A 9,471-nucleotide genomic window follows, 5' to 3' on the forward strand; every position below is an offset into this window, starting at 1 on the left:
CTGTCAGGGCTACAGGACTCTGGCCTTTCTCACCGGATTCAATAAACTATGGAAAACATTTTCTTACAAATGCTCATCACAAATCCACCAATGACCACCAGTCCAACAGTTCTGAACCAGAAAATCTCTCTGCCACTACTCTTCTTAAAGGGCTTGAGCAAAACATTGACGCTGACCATCTCAAAGAATTCAGAGGGGTTGATGGGACAAGTGACTGGACCGGGAAAATATGGCATAAAACTCTTTTTTCCATCTGGCGACGAATGAAAAATCAACACGAGGATTCTCAAATTGACACAACAACTGAAAAACAACAATGTAATCACTGCAAACAACACAATGCCTCGAATGAGGTATTTTTCCCTTTTTCTCCGTCTTCATTAAGTGCCCACCATTCGTTTTATTAAAGATTCTTCATCTAAATTTAATTCCTTATTTTTGAAAATAATTTTCATTCTCGCAATGATCTATTATTTTTTGAATGGTCCTACTATTTCATTATCCTACAAAATTCTCTTGAACATTTTCTTTTGCAGCTTGATGGAGAAGAGACTCTAAATTCAACAGTTGATAAAGGTGATGAACTCACCAAAGATGTTTCTGAGGTAGAGGATATTTTTTAACTAGATTTTCCAGACGAGAGTCCGACAGGAATCTTTCAACTTTCTGACGATGGATATTTAATTCCTCTCCAGGAATCGTCAGATAAAGACTGTATTCATAATTCTCCGGATTGGTCTGGAGAAAATCACAGTGGAAATTTTTTCCTTGATCTTCAGGAGGATAATAATATTGGGTGGGTGAATATGACTCCGCCCTTTTTTGTTCAAATAAAACAGATTTGCTTGTTTAGAAAATTAAAGAAAAGTTTATTGAAAGTATGCTCCATCTGCAGCTACAATCTTCGCCCATCTTTCAAGTAATTTACCTATTCCTTGCCTGAAGGAATCCTGATCTTTTGAGCTGATTCAATTATCAAGCCAAATTTTGATACTTTCGTATGGAGAGAACCGTTCTCCCATAAGATCTGACTTCAGTGTTCGGAATAAGTGGTAATCCGAAGGAGCTATGTCTGGCGAATATGGCGAGTGGAGTAGCACTTCCCAGTCCTGTCCATTTCAATATCTTTTCACAAATTGGGCGGTATGCGATTTGGCATTGTCATGTTGAAGAATTAATTTACTGTGCCTATTCACTTCAAACGCATTATTTGTCGTCGGTAAACTTCTCTATTAATAGTTTGAGAGGGTTCGAGTAACTCATAATATACAACACCTCTCTGATCCCACCAACTGCAGAACATAACCTTGGCACTGTGAATATTTCTTTTTGGCTGGGATGGGCCGGGTTTACCTGGCTTCACATAAGCTGTTTAGTGTTTAGGATTCTTATAATATATCCATTTTTCATCTCCTGTGACTATTCGATGCAAAAATCCTTTTCTTTGCTGTCTTTGAAGATGCTAATTGTTTTTCACTAATTGTTTTTCGACGTTCCATGTCTCTTTTTTGCAATTCATATGGAACCCTGTTACCAACTTTTTGAACCATTCCCACTGCTTTTAAACGCTTTACAACAGTTGATCGTTCAACATTCAATGCTGCAGCCAATTCTGATTGAGTTTGGCAAAAATCCCATGACAATAATGTCTCCAATTCAGCATCTTCAAATTTTTTTGGTGGTTTTTCATGTTCTCTGTCCTCAGTGCCAAAATCATTATTTGGAAGTTGTCTTAGATGAAGCATCCTCCCCGTAAATCTCCACAAGCAAACGATGAGTTTCCGCTACACTTTTCTTTGCAATATAATAGTGTAATAACACTTCCCGCAAATGATGTTTACTTGGAACGAAAACCGACATGGTCACGGAGGTAAAAACGCTTGTTGCTTACATTTTAGCCAAATGTCACGTAGTGCATTTGACAGCCGACATAATATACTATCGAATACAAGTGTTGCCATTTATTAGTGCACGTAAGCAATACTAAAAACGACATCTGTTGGGAATGGGCGGAGTCATATTCACACACCTAATAATAATATTATTACTCGAAATATAGAAATTCAAAAAGATGGTGAGCACTCTGATCTTCAGGAAGATACTATTAATAATCTTACTTCAAATATGGATGTTTCAAAAGATAGGGATCATCCTGATCTTCAAAAGAATATTAAAGGATTAAATACGATTAATAATAATGAGGAAATCGCAACAAAAACCAGACTTCCTGAGAACTGTATTGAGACAACGAGTTGTCGATCAACGCCAGTCAAGTCACGAAATAATGAATCAATTCGTAGTGTCATTCAAAAAGAGTCAGCGGAGCATTCACCTAAAACTAAGGAAGTCGAAGAAAAGGATCTGCTTCCCCCAATTGCTTCACCTGTCAAGAAAGTCTGGTAACACCAACTTATTGTTCCGAAAAAAACAATAAAGAAAAATGACCAAAAGAATTATTACCAGCAGCAATAACTTCAGATGTCTGGATGGAATATTATCAAAATAAATCCGATAAAAAACTCAAAGAAATAGAAGAAAAAGAATTGAAAAAGCGAGAGAAAATTAGAAAACGAGAACTGAAAATGCAAGAAATGGAAGCTGCTAGAGCGGCTCGATGGGTTAAAAAACAAAAAGCTTTGAAAGAAAAAGAGAAGAAAAAAAGAGAGATGACTCAAACAAATCCGACACTTCTAGCCAGAAAAAGAGGCAGGAAAAGAAGAGAAGCATCCAACTTCATCCTCCACAGTCCCACTCCTGCCAAAGGAATCAAAAAAGAAATATTGGAAGAAATTAGTCCTCCAGCAAAGACGACAAGACAACGTCATTTACATCCCGATTTACATTAATTTTCTGTACTTTATCCTGTGTATAGTAAATACTTGAAAATATAATGAAAAATCTATATTGAATTGACAGTTCTTATTAACTCAAATGACGTTAAACTCATAGACTCACCACTCAGATTCACTCTGTCCCAAAACCTAGCCTTCGTCGTCCATTAATTCAAACACTTGTTTTGCCTGTCCATCATCCCATCCATCAGGTACCCTCTGTAATTTAATGGATATTTTTCTTATTTTTGCATTAAAAAATTGAACTAAATTTTTGTTCATATCACAAAATCATTACTATCATATCTGGCCAATTAAATCGCTCATCAGTTATTGAACTAATTAATGAATCTCATATTTCGCCGTGTTCGAATCGTAGGTGTCCCATAAGCTATCCATTCATGGTATGAACTTGAAATTTAGCATGAGTTCTCCTTTTATCACTACAATGGATAATATCAACTATGACCTGGATCAGATGATTAATAGTTGCTTCCGAATGGAAGCTTTGCATTCGTTTGACTTTCACTTTTGCTAATTTTGCTTGGAAACGATCCAGAATGGTCTGAAACGGAAAAATACGAAGTTTGGGGGCCATGTCTTTGTGTGATAGTGTCCACTCGGTGATCACTTTTTCTTAAAATTAACGAATAAACGGGAAAATTTATTCCCAAACATCTGAAATTTTGTCCGTTTATTGGAATCATTTGGGACTAACTTCATGCCCAAATTCAGCTGGATCCGTCAATTAGTTTTTGAGAAATAGCCATGTGTTTCTTTACGCTTTTTCCTAAATATCTTGAAAACTCTCCAACCGGTTTCATTTTTTGTCTTCAAAATATTCGTCTTGATGCCCTCTATCGCAATCAATCAAAATATGTATACCCGTTCATGGAAAGTTTTCGAGATATTTCGATTTTTCTCTTTTTGACCTAAAATCGTTGTTCGCACTCGAGCATCCGCAAACTGGAGATATCAACTTGAAATTTGACATGAAGTTGTCTCTAGTAGTAATAATAGTTGATATTGAAAATGGGCTCAATCGGATAATTAGTTTCTGAGATATTCAACTTTATATGTAAATCTAATTTTTTAAATATCTCAATAACGAGTCAACCGATCCTAATTTCAATTATTCAAGAATATTCGTCTTGTTTCGTAATGTCTATGTCCTTTTTTTATATTTTTCATATCTTTTTTGAAATCTTTTTTGATCATTTATTTTTCCCGTTTTGAACCCTTTTTTATTCTTTGTTTTTCGCTTTTTTGTAATGTCCTTCCTTTTCTTTTATTATTCCTATCCTTTTCCAAATCTTCTTTCGCCATTTATTTATCCCTTTTGCTTCCGAATGCCAGCCTTGTATTTGAGCGATTTTTTGATTTTCTAATTCTGATGGCAAATGGTCTAGAATGTTATGGAACGTGAAAAAATGATTTTTTTAGGGTCATATCTGTATGTATGTGTGTAATAACTTGGGTTTTTGGTGATCAATTTTTAGAAAATTCAACAGATTATAAATACGGTGAAATTTGTCGATAAAAGTCTGAAATTTTGGCTCCTGGTAGCTATGATAAAGCTTCACTTTAGCACGCAGTTTCAGCCCGATCGGTCTAGTAGTTCCTGAGATATAACAACTTCTTTAAATTTCGTTTTTCCTCAGTATCTCAAAATCTACTCCACCGATTTCAATATTTCTTTTTTCAAAATACTCGTCTCAATGGCCTCTATCTAGATCAATCAAAATAGATATACTTATTTCAATAAAATTCAAAGATATTGCCATTTGTCCGTTTTTTTATGAAAAATCTTGTTTACACGATAACTTGATAAAAAATAGAGATGGGGAGTTGAAATTTTGTGTGCTTCAAGCTTTTGTAATATAAAAAGTTGGTATTATGGATGGGGGCAATTGGCCCATGGGTTCTTGAGGTATTCAACCTTTTGTGTAAATATATTTCTTCAAATTTCTTATGAACTACTGGACGGATTTCAATTTTTTTTTAAATACTTGTCTCGGTGGCCACCATGTAGATCAATCAAAATATGTATACCCGTCCATACCAAAAACGACAGATATTCCCGTTTTTACGTTTTTAAATTTTTTAAATTCTTGTACGCACGATATTTTGAGAAAAAATGAAAACAGTAAGTTAAAAGTTGGTATGATTATAGCTCTTACAATATTGAAGATTCGTATTTTGGGGAGGCGCAATTGGCAGAGCAGTTTCGGAGATATTTAACCTTTTGTACAAATCTATTTCATTAAAAGGTTGAATATCTTCCTGTTGACATCCTGTAGCATGTGGTTACGGTTGTATACCTGTCACAAGGACAGGGAATTACTACGGATCCATTCGGAAGCTTGCTACCAATGGAATTGGTAGAAATAAAAAAAAAAGGACTAATAACGCAAAAAGTAACGGTCATATGCCTTCTGTCGGATGGGCTCGAACCCCTGCTTATTTATCTTCCTTTCTCATATCTAGTAAATCAAAAATAATAATTGCGAAAAAATCTCTCCCAATTAATAACAATTGAATTATTAACAAAATTTTTTTCGCTAAAAAATTTGTCCAATCATCCCTCAATCTCGCAAATTGATGGATACATTTCCATACTATACGCAGAATATGTCCAATAAACATGAAAATTTAATTCTTGAATTTCCTATATCAATCAAATGGGAAATCTAAAAGTTCAATGACGAACCCCTAAATATCATCGTACAGCGGGCAACAATTAGATGGACCTGAGGATACCAAAAACTTGCTTTTTTCGTGCCTTCAGAGAGAAAAAAAATTAGGTGGTAAGACTGTCGCCGTCTAACCTACACGGTTTTAAATGGGAAAAACTTGGTAAAACCACAGCAAGTTGCTACGGAAAAATAAAGAAAATAATTGAAATGCAAAAGTGTAGGTGGACCGACAATCACATAAATGGTAGTTCCCCATTTATGAAAATTCAGATAGGAAAAATAATCCTTCGAATACCCTGGAGTTTCAAAATGCATCGGGTATTTCCCTCAACTTTCCCTGCAAACAAACGATAGTGTCAAGTTTTGCAGGAAATTTTTTGAGTCTGAAAAACTCGACACTCCAGTCTGTTTGAAATGAAACTATCGGAAAATATCTAATAATTTTGTAGCTCTCGGAGTATTATTACTGATAAAATTCATGGAAATATACAATAATTGACAATTAATTTTCCATTAACTCTGATAAAACTGTAAGAAATCAATGGAATTTCTTAGAGATTTTTCTCCATCCAAATTTCAGTCAATAGCATTGTACCATTCAATGCTATTTTCATATTGTCGATATATGCAAAAATTATTTTATTTGAGTTAACCCTCGTTGAAACTAACAGATGTGGATCGTAAATTCTTTCTCGAATACCCCTTGAGATTCACAATTAATTAGGTATTTTCCTTAATGTTTCCTACACACGAACAAGGTCGTTAAGTTTTTTAGGAAAAATTACTCGTGCTTCGCACTCATGATTTTTTTTAAGCTAAAAAATTCGACTCATTGTTTAATTGCAACGAACACTTTGGTTTATTATGATTTTTTTTTAAATTAATTTTTTTAATGTTTTATGCACTGAGGAAAAAAAAGCACAGTTCTCAAACAAGTCTTACTTGTACCAAAAGAATCCTACTGAAAAATAATCAAAATAGGATTTTTTTGTGCCAAACATACGAAGCGTGCGCCGAGAGTGAAAACTTTTATTGCAAAAATAGATTTAGTCTTTGCAAAAAAAAAAAAAATCAGGGGACAGCGACCATCTGACAGCGCGCCATATAACAGTGAGCATGTCACAAAGTGATGTCATTCTTTTTTCGTCATCATACATTGATAGCGGGCTTACCAATGGTTTTAAATATTACAAAAGCTTATAGCCTTACAACACTACCCTGATGGTTCACACCCAGAGTTTCCCAGACTGTGTAATCTCCACAAACCCAGTCTGGGTTGGGAGGAAACTAAGAGTTGAGGTTAGGTGCCGAATGTCGGTTTAACTCTGTACCCAGAGTAGATCCCAGAGTTGTGAAATTGATTGTTAAGCAAATGTTAAATATTGTTTCAGAGATGGAAGGCAGGGAGGGGGGAATAATAACATTGTTAGAGTGATTCTGGGGTCAATTTCTTATGTAGGAGTGATGCCAAAGGGCATTTCAACAATGTTATGTAAACTCTGGGTTTAACTCTGGACACAGTCTTGATCCCAGAGTGTTACTTTTTATTGTTGAACAATTTGTTAATGTTGTTGAATAAAGAGGTGAGGGAGGGCAGGTGGTTACATGACATTATTGAAATGATTCTAGAGTCAATTTCCCAGTTAGACAAGTTGCTGGAGATTATTTCAACAATATTAAGGCAGCTCTGGGTTTTTATCTGGGTACAGTCCTAATCCCAGAGTTGTATTATTATTGCTGAACAAGTTGTACATTTCATTGAATGAAGAGGTGGAGGAGGAGAGGTGGTCTTATGACATTATTGAAGGGTCAATTTCTCCTCTAGGGGAGAGAACAAAGGTCATTTCATCAATGTAATGACAACTCTGGGTTTAACTCTGGGATCAAGACTGTCCAGAGCTAAACCCAGAGTTGTTATTACATTATTAAAATGACCTTTGTTCTCTCCTCTAGAGGAGAAATTGACCCTTCAATAATGTCATTGAATCACCTCTCCTCCCCCGCGTCTTCATTCAATGACATTTACAACTTGTTCAGCAATAATAATACAACTCTGGGATTAAGACTGTTTTCTCGAAAACTATCGGAGCGATCGGGCTAAAATTTTGCCTAGAGCTAGTCCTGATTAGGACCTATAATCTGACGAAATATCACATTTTTTGGAATTACTTTAGCCACTTAATTACTCAATTTTCTCAAAATTGACCACCGGGAAGGAGGCGGTGGATGTGGTTACATACCGACATGGTCGCCAAACTTCGTATCTTTTTTCGTTTCAGACCATTTGAAATTATTTCCAATGAAAATTAGGGTATGTGAAAATCGTAGGATTGCAATGCTTCCATTCGGAACCAAAAAATCGTTATTGTCTGTGCAAGAAAAAAATGTAATTTCTAGCAGTACTTCTTTGTGATTCGATACTCCCATACATATCTTGGTGTCAGTAATTCCTAATTTTATATGAAACAAAGAGTCGAAATCAGTCACTTTTTAGTGGATCTCACACCGTCAAGTATCAGAGGTTTTAGAGTTATCAGCACGTCGAATTTTTACCGGATGGAGTTGCAAGAGAAAACCGCAATTATTTTTTTTCAGAAAGATCCTCATATTCAAGCGGAATCAAATATTCACGTAGTGTCAAAACATTGAATGTTCATATGCTAATTTTTATGATAAATCATCCCGCTAAATATAAATTTTATTCGAGCCCCCTCTCCTGCGCCAGTCTGGTCAAAGCCCCGCCTCTTTGATCCAGAACCGGCTTAGAATATCTACTCTTATGTGCGCAATTGAAAGAATTTCCGGAGGGGGGGTCAACTTTAGACAGCAGCTTTACCCCCAAACCCGCATATTAACCGCATATTAGCCGATAAAAAATCATACCTCTTCCTCAGTTTTGAGTCCTCTATAACCGACAGAAATGTTATCAAAATCGGAGACGGACACTTACCTTGGGTTGCTTGTTAGATTTCGAATGTTATTGTCTTTCTCCCAAAACTTGATTTACATTTTTTTTCATTCTATTAATTTCAATATTCCTACATTTCAATTTTCATTTTGTCAGTCATTCTCATTCCGAACTTTCTTTGTTCAAAATTCGATGAGTTTATCCTACTTGGGAATCCGGTTATCTCGTTTAGTATGGAATAGTTCCTAATCCCATCTGGCCCCGGGCAGTGCTCGATTGACTATCCCCAAAACCCTGAAACGTGTTTATTCCCTGGGGTACGCTTGAGCACTCTTCTATCGCCTTCATCGCTAAGTGAAAAAGAATGATATTACCGAGAGGCTAACTTCACGGGTCGACGCCCCATACGATGATCAATTTATCTCTGTTTCCCACATGTGTAACTCCCCTCATGTATAATCATATATAGTTTCCTAATTTATACAAGTTGGTGCATTGCTGGATCTAACCCTGAATCATTTCACTGTTGACTGACTTCTTGAATGAACATTCCCTATTTTGACATAGAACGAAAATAAATGAATTTGTTTTTCTGCAGATAGTATTGCGCTACTTGGTGTTGGCGTCCGAGCCGACGGCCCCCACATGAGTAAAAAACCCCGTCGCGGCAGTCCGGGATAAGATTTTTTTGCAGTGATTTTCAAGTTTTCGATTTTGGGAAGTATGCAATACCAATTTTTTGACGAGAAATCGTGAAAAGCAGTACGGAAAAATACTTTTCATCATCGACTCCTTTCTTGACTCACATGAAGTCCACATCAACCTATATCGAAATACGGTACCCGTGCGACGTTTGTCTGTTGCGGGTATGAGTCAGATAAATATCTTATGATTAATGCAGTCATTATTATTAAGCAGGAATAAATATTGTCAGGCCATTTTGGAATTGTCGTATTTTGAAAGCCCACGGAAATGTAACCAAACAATAAAACAAAAACTTCCGCAAGATCCCTGACGAACCCCCCCCCCCCCCCCC

This window comes from Diachasma alloeum, unplaced genomic scaffold (assembly GCF_001412515.2).
Source record: "Diachasma alloeum isolate Michigan unplaced genomic scaffold, Dall2.0 Dall_scaffold_00703, whole genome shotgun sequence".
Taxonomy (NCBI): Eukaryota; Metazoa; Arthropoda; class Insecta; order Hymenoptera; family Braconidae; genus Diachasma; species Diachasma alloeum.